This window comes from Balaenoptera physalus (genome assembly GCF_965194825.1).
Source record: "Balaenoptera physalus genome assembly, chromosome: 2".
NCBI classification, from domain to species: Eukaryota; Metazoa; Chordata; class Mammalia; order Artiodactyla; family Balaenopteridae; genus Balaenoptera; species Balaenoptera physalus.
This window is the reverse complement of record NC_138883.1, coordinates 136942653-136957457: the sequence shown is the minus strand read 5'-3', so window position 1 is coordinate 136957457 and position 14805 is coordinate 136942653. Positions and strand designations below refer to the sequence as shown.

The 14805-nt window shown below is 38.2% G+C and overlaps 1 long non-coding RNA gene across 1 annotated transcript in view; it reads right to left on the bottom strand.

The window, feature by feature from the left end:
* The window catches only part of LOC309654686, a 1153334-nt gene that overhangs the window by 561900 nt on the left and 576629 nt on the right, over positions 1 to 14805 (bottom strand). The window lies entirely within an intron of this gene.

The window sequence follows — 14805 nt, the reverse complement described above, 5'->3', positions numbered from 1 at the left end:
AACACCTATTCATGGGCAAGACAGTAAGGAGAAAATCCTGGAACACAGGGGTGTCCCAGCGCACCCCCCTGTACCACAGAGGTCAAACCTGACTGCATTAGGAGGGTAAGAGGAGTGGCTACACACTGATTGCTTTGCGCCTCCCCCAGGTTGGCATAGCAACACAGCAGGAGCTCTCCCCAGAGCCCCATGGTTCCTCCAGTGGGAAAAGAGAGCCCAGGGTGAATGTTGAGTTCTGAAGTATTGTGGGGTGCTTCTTGGGAGTCCCCACTCCAGTCTCATCCCACAGGAATTGTGGGGGAATCTGTGAAGCTTGACCACTATGAATCTGATTGTGACTGATAAGGGGGAAGGGGCTTGCAACAACCAGCTCTTAGATCTGGGCAGATGAGGTTCTTACCTGAAGCACTCACATAGAAGTCCCAACCAGTGGCTTTGCTAATCTGTAGAACCAAATCAGTGGCAGAGTCTGACCAGAGAACTCACCAGAATGCAAGTCTACCTGATTTGGGTCTTCAAATAAAGAGCCCTGCTGGCCCTGGAGCCTGGTCTACTACTTCCCAGGCAGGGTAGCTAATTCATAGCTCCACCTACTGCTGAATTTAGCTTCCTGCCTGTCCAGACCAGCAAGCCTCACCAGGAACACCTGGGAGGCTTCTTGGAGCTGGATTTCCCATTTCACCCAGGAAGGGGAGCTAATCACAGCCCCACCCTATGCTGAGGGTAGCTCCCAGCTGCCTCTAATCTCAAAGGCTGACCAGAACACCTGGAAAGCTGCATAGCCCAGAAATGTTCAAGCAGACTGTACAGCAGGAAGAGCTGACCATCTGCAGAGGAAAGCCAGTGGCCGCATTTAGCCAGGAAACTTGGGGCATGGGTCAGCTTGAGTCAAGACCACAAACAAAAAGCCTTGCCAGACTTGGGGATGGGTCTTCTGCTTTGTTAGGCAGAAAAACTAATTTGTAGCCTCATCCATTGGTGAATACAGCTTTTAGCCTGCCTGACCAGGAAACGTAACCAGAACACACAGGAAGCTGTGTAGCTATCCAACAGCCCTGCTTCTAATCACAATTGAACAGAGTGTACAATTTGAGGCTTCCTCCATCTGCAGAGCAAAATCAGTCACTTCACCTGGCCAGGGAATTCAATGCACAGTGTTGCCTGATTCAGTCCCCAAACAAAGCCATGCAGGCCCTGGGGCCAATCCTGCTGCCCCACTAGGGCAGGGAAGTCAATTCAGAGCCCCAGATAAGTATAGTTCCCAGTCCCAACTGTCCAGAAAGCCTGGCAACCACTGAGAACCCAGGCAACCATGGAGATCATCTAATAGACTTGCTTGGGCAGGGAACCAAGCCAGCAGTCCTATCTAACTGTTCTCAGCCAGTGGCACAACCACCTAACCTCAGAGCTCAGGCGGTGACCTCTACCAAAAATAGACCCTGATAGCAAGCCCCACTTGCCCAAGGATGTTACCAGCAGACCTGTCCAGAAACCCAAATGGAACTGACTGGTGAAGAACTATTATCTTTGCCAAAGTGAACCTATGAAGTCTAGAAGAGGAGGTTACTTACTCAAATGCTTAGATACCCATGTAAGAAGTCAATGATCAGAAAAAAATGAGGTAAATACGATATCAACAAAGGAAACTAATAAAGCCTAATTACTGACCCTAAAGGAATGGAAATCTATGAATTGTCAGACAAAGAATTCAGAATAATTCTCTTAAATAAGTTTAGTGAACTACAAGAATATACAGACAACTAAACAAAATTAGGGGAAAGTGCATGAACAAAATGAGAAGTCCAACAAAGAAATAGAAACCATTCAAAAAACAAAAATGAAAACAGACATCCTACAGCTGAAAAATACAACTAAACTGAAGAATTCAATAGACAGCTTCAAAAGCAGACTAGACTATAAAGAGGAAAGAATCAGTGACCTAGAAAACAGGACATTTAAAATTATCAAGTCAGGTGATCAAATCAAGATGGCAGAGGAGTAGAACATGGAGCTCACCTTCTCCCACAAATACATCAAAAATACACCGACATGTGGAATGATTCTCACAGAACATCTACTGAAGCTGGAAGAAGGCCTTAGACTTCCAAAAGGGCAAGAAAATCTCCACGTAACTGGGTAGGGCAAAAGAAAAATGAAAAAAAAAAAAAAAAGAAAGTAATTGGGATGGGATCTGCACCTCTGGAGGGAGCTGTGAAAGAGGAAATGTTCCTGGCTGTGAAGTCCCCTCACTGGTGGAGAAAGCAGCCAGGATAGAGGGGGAGCTTCAGAGCCTAGGAGAGAGTGCAGCAACAGGTTTGCAGGAGGCAAATTGGAGAGTAACCTGCACAGACGGTCAGTTCTGGATGGCACTCCCCAGCCTGAGATGCTTATCCACTGGGGTGGGTGGGAGCTGCATGCTGAGGCTTGAGCTTCGGAGGTCAGACCTTGGGGAGAGGACTGGGGTTGACTACGTGGAGACAGCCTGAGGGGTCTAGGTTGTGGTGCACAGAAACCTAGAGAGTATGGGAAGAAGGCTGGGCCTGTCAGTGAAGCAAGGCACCATTGTTGGGGAGCATGTGAGGAGAGGAGAGAGACTGCCATAGGAACTTCTTTTTCTGTGCTTGCTCTCAGGTGTCAGGACACTGCATACACAAGCTCCGGGGGTGGGCATGAGCTGCCACTGCCATCTTGGACTCCAGAGGTAGGCAGGGACTGCTACTGACACTGCTGAGGGTCCTGCAAGCAGGTGCAGGTCACTGCCCCCACCTTCCCGGGAGCACGTGCAGCCTGCTGCCGCTGTCAAGGGTCCCATGACCTGTTTCCTACCACTGCCCCAGCCTTCCTGGGAGCATGCATGGGCCGCACACCTGCACATGCCCTATTAAGAGGATAACAGCCAGCACACACAGAGGAAAGAGACAGCGAGCATCAAAATCAAAAACAGCCCTCACGCCAAAAAAATATTAAATTCACACAAGCCACACAGGGACACTCCCACACATAAATAGGCCTCAAGACTACAGTAGATAATTGTTTCTCCTAAACTCACAGAGTAAGAGAAATATAGGCAAAATGAAGAAGCAAAGGAATCACTCCCAGTTAAAAGAACAAGAGAATTCCCCTGAAGGAACAAAAAATGAAACAGACCTCTTCAATCTAATAGACACTGAGTTCAAAAAGGAGGTAATGAAAATACTGAAGGAATTAAGAAAGGCTATTGAGAGAAATGCAGATTACTGTATAAAGGAACTAGAAAGTATAAGGAGGAGCCAAAAAAATTAGAAAATTCATTTGCTGAGACAAAAGGTGAGGTAAAGGCAATGAATAGCAGAATGAAAAATGCAGAAGAAAGAATAAGCGATCTGGAAGACAGAATAATGGAAACTACCCAATCAAAACAGCAGACAGAAAGCCAAATGAAAAGAAAATGAAAGCAATATAAGAGACCTATGGGATAATATAAAGCATGCCAATCTTAGCATAATAGGGATTCCAGAAGGAGAAGAAAGAGAAAAGGGGATTGAAAATGTATTTGAAGAAATTATGGCTGAAAACTTTCCAAACCTAAAGAAGTAAACAGATATCCAGATACAGAAAGTACAGAGGGTCCCAAACAAGAACATACTATTGTAAAAATGACAAAACTTAAAGAGAGGATTCTAAAGGCAGCAACAGAAAAACAAAGGGTAAATTACAAGGGTATCCCCATAAGGCTATCAGCTGATTTCTCTATAGAAACACCACAAGCCATAAGGGAGTGGCAAAATATATCCAAAGTCCTGAAAAGGAAAAATATGCAACCTAGAATATTCTACCCAGAAAGATTATAATTTAGAATAGAAGGAGAGATAAAGACTTTCTCTGACAAGCAAAAACTGAAAGAATACAGCAATACTAAACCTATTCTAAAAGAAGTACTGAAAGGTCTTCTCTAAATAGAAAAGAAGCAAGAAAATACAGGAAGGAGGAAATCACAATTGGAAAGTAAATCACTTAAAAAAGCCAGTATACAGATCAAAAAGAAAAAGGAAAAAAAAACTATTTGTGACAGTGATGATAAACACAGAGAAGAGCAAAAGGATAAACATGAAGGTGTAAAACAGGGCAAAAAAATCACAAAATGTGGGGAAGGTGAGTAAGAAAATGCAGATACTTTTTTTTTTTTTTAGAATGTGTTTGAGCTTATATGACTATCAGTCTAAAGCAAGCAGATATAGGAAGGGGTTAACATACTTGAAAAACAGGGCAACCACAAATCAAAAACATACAATAGATTTACAAAAACCAAAAAGAAGAGAACAAAAGCATAAAATAAAAGGAAATTATCAAGCCACAAAAAGAAAAACAAAGAAAAAGGAACAGAGAAGAAAGCAAGAATGAACAGGAAAACAGGGTTTAAAATGGTAATAAATACATATGTATCAATAATTACCTTAAATGTCAATGGACTGAAGCCTCCAATCAAAAGACATAGAGTGACAGACTGGATAAAAGAACAAGAGCCTACAATATGCTGCCTACAAGAGACCCCCTTAGGGCAAAGGACACATATAGATTGAAAGTGAGGGGATGGAAAAAGATATTTCATGCAAACGGAAATGACAAGAATGTGGAAGTTGCAATACTCATATCAGACAAAACAGACTTCAAAGGCTATAAAGAAAGGTAAAGAAGAACACTATATAATGACAAAAGGATCAATACAAGAAGAGGATTTTACACTTGTAAACATACATGCACCTAATATAGGAGCACCCAAATACATAAAACAAATACTAGCCGACACAAAGGGAGAATTTGATAGGAATATAACAGTAGTAGGAGACATTAACACCCCACTCACATCAATGGACAGATCTTCTGACAGAAATCCAAAAAGGCAACAGAGATCCTAAATGATATAATAGAACAGTTGACTTAATTGATATTTTCAGGACATTACATCCAAAAAAACCCAGAATATACATTCTTTTCAAATGCACATGGAACATTCTCTAGGATTGACCTCATACTAGGGCACAAAATTAACCTCAACAAATTTAAGAGTTAGAAATTATTTCAAGCATCTTCTCTGACCACAATGGCATGAAACTAGAAAAGAACCACAGGAAAAAACTTGAGAAAAAAATGATTACATGGAGACTAAGCAACATGCTACTAAAAAGCCAATGGATCAACAAGCAAATAAAAAAGGCAATTTAAAAATACCTTGAGACACATGACAATGAAAACACAACCATACAAAATCAATAGGATGCAGCAAAAGCAGTTCTTAGAGGGAAGTTCATAGCAGTACAGGCCTTCCTTAAAAAACAAGAAAAATATCAAATAAACAACCTAACCTATCGCCTAAAAAAATTAGAAAAAGAAGAATAAACAAAACCTAAAGTCAGCAGATGGAAGGAAATAATAAAGATCAGGGAGGAAATAAATAAAATAGAGATTTGAAAAACAATAGAAAAAAATCAATAAAACCAAGAGCTGGTTGTTTGAAAGGATAAACAAAATTGACAAATCTCTGGACAGACTCACCAAGAAGAAAAGAGAGAGAACCCAAATAAACAAAATAAGAAATGAAAGAAGGAGAAATCTCAACTGATACCACAGAAATAAAGAAAACCATAAGAGAACACTATGAACAATTATATGTCAACAACTTGACAACCTAGAAGAAATGGACAACTTTTTAGAAACATACAGCCCACCAAAATTGAATCAAGAAGAAACAGATAATTTGAATGGCCTGATCACTAGAAGTGAAATAGTATCTGTAATAGAAAAACAAAAAAATTCCTATGAACAAAAGTCCAGGACCAGATGTCTTCACAGGCAAATTCTACTAAACATACAAAGAAGAACATATACTGATTCTTCTCAAACTTTTCCAAAAGACTAAAGAGGAAGGAACACTCCCAAAGACATTCTATGAAGCTACCATCAACCCTGATACCAAAACCAGACAAAGATATCACAAAAAAAGAAAATTACAGGCCAATATCACTGATGAACATACATGCAAAAATCCTAAACAAAATACTAGCAAACAGAATCCAACAACACATTAAAAGGATCATACACAATGGGAATCATCCCAAGGATGCAAGGATTCTTCAATATACACAAATCAAACAATGTGATACACCACATTAACAAACTGAAGAATAAAAACATATGATCATCTCAACAGATACAGAAAAAGCTTTCCACAAAATTCAACACCCATTTATGATAAAAACTCTCCAGAAAGTGGGCATAGAGAGAACCAACCACAACATAATAATGGCCATATATGACACACCCACAGCAGACATTATTCTCAATGGTGAAAAACTGAAAGCATTTCCTCTAAAATCAGGAACAAGACAAGGGTGTCCACTCTCACCACTATTATTCAACAAGGTCTTGGAAGTCTTAGCCACAGCAATCAGAGAAGAAAAAGAAATAAAAAGAATCCAAATAGGAAAGGAAGAAGTAAAACTGTCACTGTTTGTAGGTATCATGATACTATACATAGAAAATCCTAAAGATGCCACCAGAAGACTACCAGAGCTGTTCAGTGAATTTAGTAAGGTCACAGGATGTAAAACAAATGCAGAGAAATCCCTTGCATCCCTATATGCTAACAATGAAAGATCAGAAAGAGAAATTAAGGAAACACTCCCATTTACCATTGCAACAAAAAGAATAAAATACCTAGGAATAAACCTACCTAGGGAGACAAAAGACCTGTACAGAGAAAACTATAAGACACTGATGAAAGAAATCAAAGATGACACTAACAGATGGAGAGATATACCATGTTCTTGGATTGGAAAAATCAATATTGTGAAAATGAGTATACTACTCAAAGTTGACTTAATATTAAGCCACAATTCAATGCAATCCCTATCAAATTACCAATGTCATTTTTCACAGAACTGGAACAAAAATCTTTACAAATTGTATGGAAATACAAAAGACCCCGAAAAGCCAAAGCAATCTTGAGAAAGAAAAATGGAGTTGGAGGAATCAGGCTTCCTGACCTCAAACTATATTACAAAGCTACAGTAATCAAGAGAGTATGGTACTTGCACAAAAACAGAAATATAGATCAATGAAACAGGATAGAAGGCCCAGAGGTAAACCCACACACTTATGCTCACCTAATCTATGACAAAGGAGGCAAGAATATACAATGGAGAAAAGAGTCTCTTCAATAAGTGGTACTGGGAAAACTGGGCAGCTACATGTAAAAGAATGAAATTAGAACACTCCCTAACATCATACACAAAAAATAAACTCAAAATGGATTAAAGACCTGAATGTAAGGCCAGACACTATAAAACTCTTAGAGGAACACATAGGTAGAACACTCTGACATAAATCGCAGCAAGATCTTTTTGACCCATCTCCTAGAGCAATGAAAATAAAAACAAAAATAAACACATGGGACCCAATTAAACTTAAAAGCTTTTGCACAGCAAAGCAAACCATAAACAAGATGAAAAGACAACCCTCAGAATGGGAAAAAATATTTGCAAGTGAAGCAACTGACAAAGGATTAATCTCCAAAATATACAAGCAGCTCATGCGGCTCAATATCAGAAAAACAAACAACCCAATCAATAAATGGGCAGAAGACCTAAATAGACATTTCTCCAAAGAAGACATACAGACTGCCAACAAACACATGGAAAGATGCTCAACATCACTAATTATTAGAGAAATGAAAATCAAAACTACAATGAGGTACCACTTCACATGGGTCAGAATGGCCATCATCAAAAAATTTATAAACAGGGCTTCCCTGGTGGCGCAGTGGTTGAGAATCTGCCTGCTAATGCAGGGGACACAGGTTCGAGCCCTGGTCTGGGAAGATCCCACATGCCACGGAGCAACTAGGCCCGTGAGCCACAACTACTGAGCGTGCGCGTCTGGAGCCTGTGCTCCACAACAAGAGAGGCCGCGATACTGAGAGGCCCGTGCACCACGATGAAGAGTGGCCCCCGCTTGCCGCAACTAGAGAAAGCCCTCGCACAGCAATGAAGACCCAACACAGCCATAAATAAATAAATAAATAAATAAATAAATAAATAAATAAAGGAGTTCCTTTAAAAAAAATAAAATAAAATCTACAAACAACAAATGCTGGCGAGGGTGTGGAGAAAAGGGAACCCTCGTGCACTGTTGGTGGGAGTGTAAATTGATACAACCACTATGGAAAACAGTATGGAGGTTCCTTAAAAACCTAAAAATAGAACTACCATATGACCCAGCAATCCCACTACTGGGCATATACCCAGAGAATACCATAATTCAAAAAGAGTCATGTACCCCAATGTTCATAGCAACACTATTTATAATAGCCAGAACATGGAAGCAACCTAAATGCCCATCAACAGAGGAACGGATAAACAAGATGTGTTATATACACAATGGAATATTACTCATGCATAAAGAGGAAGAAAATTGGGTCATTTGTAGAGATGTTGATCGACCTAGAGACTGTCATACAGAATGAAGTAAGTCAGAAAGAGAAAAACAAATATTGTATATTGACTCATACATGTGGAATGTAGAAAAATGGTACAGATGATCCTATTTGCAAAACAGAAATAGAGACACAGACGTAGAGAAAAAAATGTATGGATACCAAGGGGGAAAGGGGGGATTGGGAGAAATTGGGAGATTGGAATTGACACATATACACTATTGATACAATGTATAAAATAGATAACTAATGAGAAAATACTGTATAGCATAGGGAACTCTACTTAATGCACTGTGGTGACTTGAATGGGAAGGAAGTCCAAAAGGGAGGAGATATATGTATATGTATGGCTGATTCATTTTGCTGTACATTAGAAACAAACACAACACTGTAAAGCAACTATACTCCAATAAAAATTAATTTAAAAATTAGCAAACCAAATCCAACAACACATTAAAAAAGATCATAAACCACAACCAAGTGGGATTCATCCCAAGCTCACAAGGTTGGTTCAGTATACGCAAATCAATCAATGTAATACACCACATTAACAAACAAAAGGAAAAAGCCACATGATCATCTCAATAGATGCAAAAAAAAATAACAGCATTTGACAAAATTCAACATCCATTTATGATAAAAACTCTAACCAAAGTGGGCATATAGGGGAAAATCTCAACATAATAAAAGCCATTTATGACAAACCCACAGCCAATATTAATACTCAGTGATGAAAAGCTGAAAGCCTTCCTGCTAAAATCTGGAACAGCCAAGGATACGCACTCTCACCACTTCTATTCAACATAGTATTGGAAGTCCTGGTTACAGCAATCAGACAAGAAAAAGAAATAAAAATATCCAAATTGGAAGGGAAGAGGTAAAACTGTCACTAAATGCAGATAACATGATACTACATATAGAAAACCCTAAGGACTCCACACAAAACTACTAGATCTAATAAATGAATTCAGCAGAGTAGAAGGATACAAATTAAATTCAGAAACTGGTTGTGTTTCTTTACAGTAACAATGAAATATCAGAAAGGAAATGTAAAAAAAAAAAAAAAACAGTACATTTTAAAATCACACCAAAAAAAAAATAAAATACCTAGGAATAAACCTGACCAAGGAGGTGAAAAACTTATATGCTGAGAACTTTAAAAAACATTAATAAAGGGAATAAAAGAGGATTCAAAGAAATGGAAAGATATCCCATAATCTTGCATTGGAAGAATTAATATTGTTAAAAATGGCAATACTACCCAAAGCAATCTACAGATTTAATGCAATCCTTATCAAATTACCCATGACATTTTTCACAGAACTAGAACAAATAATCCTAAAATGTATATGGAATCATAAAAGACCCAGGATTGGCAAAGCAATCCTGAGGGGGAAGAAAAAAAGGAGGTGTAATCCTCCCAGACTTCAGACAATAGTGCAATGCTACAGTAATCAAAACAGTGTGGTACTGGTACAAAAACAGACATATGGATCAATGGAACAGAACAGACAGCCCAGAAATAAACCCACACACCTATAGTCAATTAATCTTCATCAAAGAAAGCAATGTAAAATGGGAAAAAGACAGTCTCTTAAGCAAGTGGTGCTGGGGAAGTTGGACAGCTGAATGGAAATCAATGAAGTTAGAACATACCCTCACACTATGAACAAAAATAAATTCAAAATGGCTTAAAGACTTAAACATAAGTCATGACACCATAAAACTAGAAGAGAGCAAAGGCAAAACATTCTCTGACATAAATTGTACCAATGTTTCCTTAGATCAATCTCCCAAGGCAATAGAAATAAAAACAAAAGTAAACAAATGGAACCTAATCAAACTTACAAGCTTTTGCACAGCAAAGGAAACCAACCATAAAAGAACCAAAAAGACTACCTATGGAATGGGAGAAAATATTTGTAAATGAGGAAACCAAGAAGGGCTTATTCTCAAAAATATACAAACAGCTAATACAACTCAACAACAAAGAAACAACCCAATCGAAAAATGGGCAAAAGACCTAAAGAGACATTTCTCCTAAGAAGACTTACAGACGGCCAATAGGCACATGAAAAGATGCTCAGTGTCACAAATTATTGGAGAAATGAAATGCAAATCAAAACTACAGTGAGGTATCACCTCACACTGGTCAGAATGGCCACCATTAAAAAGTCTACAGAAAAATTCTGGAGAGGGTGTGGAGAAAACGGCACACTCCTACACTGTTGATGGGAATGTAAGTCGGTGCAGTCACTGTGGAAAACTGTGTAGAGGTTCCTCAGAAAACTAAAAATAGAATTACAGTATGATCCAGCAATCTCACTTCTGGGCATATACCTGGACAAAACTATAATTCAAAAAGATACATGTACCCTTATGTTCATAGCAGCACTATTCAGAATAGCCAAAACATGGAAACAACCTAAATGTCCATTGCCAGATGAATGGATAAAGAAGATGTGGTACACATATACAATGGAATACTAGCCAGCCATAAAAAAAGAAGGAAATAATGCCATTTGCAGCAACATGGGTGCAACTAGAGATTATCATACTAAGTGAACTAAGTCAGAAAGAGAAAGAGCACATGATATAACTTATATGTGGAATCTAAAATATGGCACAAATGAACTTATCTACAAAACGGAAACATACAGACATAAAGATCCAACTTGTGGTTGACAAGGAGGAGTGGGGTAGGGAGAGGGACTGACTGGGAATTTGGGGTGGGTAGATACAAGCTATTACATTTAGAATGGATAAACAACAAGGTCCTAATGTATTGCACAGGGAACTATATGCAATCTCCTGGGATTAACCATAATGAAAAAGAATATGAAAAAAGAATGTATATATGTGTATAAGTGAGTCACTTTGCCATACAGCAGAGATTGGCACAACATTGTAAATCAACTATACTTCAATTAAAAAATAAAAATAAAATTATCACGTCAGAGTAGCAAAAAGTACAAAGAATGAAAAAGAGTGAAGAAAGCCCAGAGGACTTATGGGACACAATAAAAGGAAACAATATCCACATTATGGGAATTCCAGAAGCAGAAGAGAAAGGGACAGAAAGTATATTGAAAGCAATAATGGCTGTAAACAACCCAAACCTGGAAAGAGAAATGGACATCAAGATCCATGAGGGCTGAAGGTCCCAAAATAGGGCTGCACTGAGATACATTATAATAAATTGTCAAAAGTCAAAGACAAAGATTTTGAAAGCAGCAAGAAAAAAGAGAGAAGTTACATTCAAGGAAAGTTCCATAAGAAACTTCGGGTCAGGAAAGAATGGAGTGATATGTTCGAAATATTTTTTCTTAAATGTCAACCAAGAGTTCTATGCCTGGCAAAACAATCCTTCAGAAATGAAGCAGAGATAAAGCCTTTCCCAAACAAACAAGAGCAGAGGGATTTCATTACCACAAAACCTGCTGTAGAAGAAAGGCTAAAGGGAGATCTTTGAGTGGGAGTAAAAGGACACCAATTAATATAATAAAAATATAAGAAGGTAGTGTAAAACTTACTGGTAATGGTAGATATAGAGTCAAATTTAGATTCCGTAATACAGTAATGGTGGTGGTTTATAACCCACTTACAACTCTGGTTTAAAAGTTTAAAAGCATATGCAGTAAAAAATAATAACTAGAGAGCAGAAGCAAGAAGAACTACAATCCTGCAGCCTGTGGAACAGAAACCACATTCACAGAAAGACAGACAAGATGAAAAGGCAGAGGGCTATGGACCAGATGGGGGAACAGGATAAAACCCCAGAAAAACAACTAAATGAATTGGAGATAGGCAACCTTCCAGAAAAATAATTCGGAATAATGATAGTGAAGATGATCCAGGACCTCGGGAAAAGAATGGAGGCCAAGATCGAGAAGATGCAGGAAATGTTTAACAAAGATCTAGAAGAATTAAAGAACAAACAAAGAGAGATGAACAACAAAATAACTGAAATTAAAAATACACTCTAAGGAATAAGTAGCAGAATAACTGAGGCAGAAAACGGATAAGTAACCTGGAAGACAAAATGGTGGAATTCACTGCTGCAGAACAGAATAAATAAAAAAGAATGAAAAGAAATGAAGACAGCTTAAGAGACCTCTGGGACAACATTAAACGCAACAACATTCGCATTATAGGGGTCCCAGAGGAGAAGACGGGGAGAAAGGACCTAAGAAAGTATTTGAAGAGATTATAGTCAAAAACTTCCCTAACATGGGAAAGGAAATAGCCACCCAAGTCCAGGAAGTGCAGAGAGTCCCATACAGGATAAACCCAAGGAGAAACACACCAAGACACATAGTAATCAAACTGGCAAAAATTATTGACTGTAGCAAGAGAAAAATGACAAATAACATACAAGGGAACACCCATAAGGTTAACAGCTGATTTCTCAGCAGAAACTACAAGCCAGAAGGGAGTGGCATATTATATTTAAAGTGATTAAAGGGAAGAACCTACAACCAAGATTACTCTACCCAGCAAGGATCTCATTCAGATTCAATGGAGGAATCAAAAGCTTTACAGACAAGCAAAACCTAAGAGAATTCAACACCACCAGACCAGCTCTACAACAAATGCTAAAGGAACTTCCCTAAGTGGGAAACACAAGAGAAGAAAAGGACCTACAAAAACAAACCCAAAACAGTTAAGAAAATGGTCATAGGAACAGACATACCAATAATTACCTTAAACGTGAATGGATTAAATGCTCCAACCAAAGGACACAGGGTGCTGAATGGATACAAAAACAAGACCCATATATATGCTGTCTACAAGAGACCCACTTCAGACCTAGGGACACATACAGACTGAAAGTGAGGGGATGGACAAAGATATTCCATTCAAAGGGAATTCAAAAGAAAGCTGGAGTAGCAATACTCATATCAGATAAAATAGACTTTAAATTAAAGAATATTACAAGAGACAAGGAAGGACACTACATAATGATCAAGGGATCAATCCATGAAGAAGATATAACAATTATAAATATATATGTACCCAACATAGGAGCACCTCAATACATAAGGCCACTGCTAAAAGCTATTAAAGAAGAAATCGACAGTAACACAGTAATAGTGGGGGACTTTAACACCTCACTTACACCAATGGACAGATCATCCAAACAGAAAATTAACAAGGAAAAAGAAGCTTTAAATGACACAATAGACCAGATAGATTTAATTGACATTTATAGGACATTCCATCCAAAAACAGCACACTACACTTTCTTCTCAAGTGGGCATGGAACATTCTCCAGGATAGATCACATCTTAGGTCACAAATCAAGCCTCAGTAAATCTAAGAAAATTGAAATCATATCAAACATCCTTTCTGACCACAACGCTATGAGGTTAGAAATCAAATACAGGGAAAAAAAGTAAAAGAACACAAACACACGGAGACTAAACAATACGTTACTAAATAACCAAGACATCACTGAAGAAATCAAAAAGTACCTAGAGACAAATGATAATGAAAACATGACGATCCAAAACCTATGGAATGCAGCAAAAGCAGTTCAAAGAGGGAAGTTTATAGCTATACAAGACTACCTCAAGAAACAAGAAAAATCTCAAATAAACAATCTAACGTTACACCTAAAGGAACTAGAGTAAGAAGAACAAAAAACCCCAAAGTTAGCAGGAGGAAAGAAATCATAAAGATCAGAGCAGAAATAAATGAAATAGAAACAAAGAAAACAATAGCAAAGATCAATAAAACTAAAAGCTGATTCTTTGAGAAGATAAACAAAATTGATAAACCATTAGCCAGACTCATCAAGAAAAAGAAGGAGAGGACTCAAATCAGTAAAATTAGAAATGAAAAAGGAGAAGTTACAACAGAAACCGCAGAAATACAAAGCATCCTAAGAGACTACTACAAGCAACTCTATGCCAATAAAATGGACAACCTGGAAGAAATGGACAAATTCTTAGAAAGGTATAACCTTCCAAGACTGAACCAGGAAGAAATAGAAAATATGAACAGATCAATCACAAGTAATGAAATTGAAACTGTGATTAAAAATCTTCCAACAAACAAATGTCCAGGACCAGATGGCTTCACAGGTGAATTCTGTCAAACATTTAGAGAAGAGCTAACCCCCATTCTTCTCAAACTCTTCCAAAAAATTGCAGAGGAAGGAAGACTCCCAAACTCATTCTATGAGGCCACCATCACCCTGATACCAAAACCAGACAAAGATACTACAAAAAAAGAAAATTACAGACCAGTATCACTGATGAATATAGATGTAAAAATCCTCAACAAAATACTAGCAAACAGAATCCAACAACACATTAAAAGGATCATACACC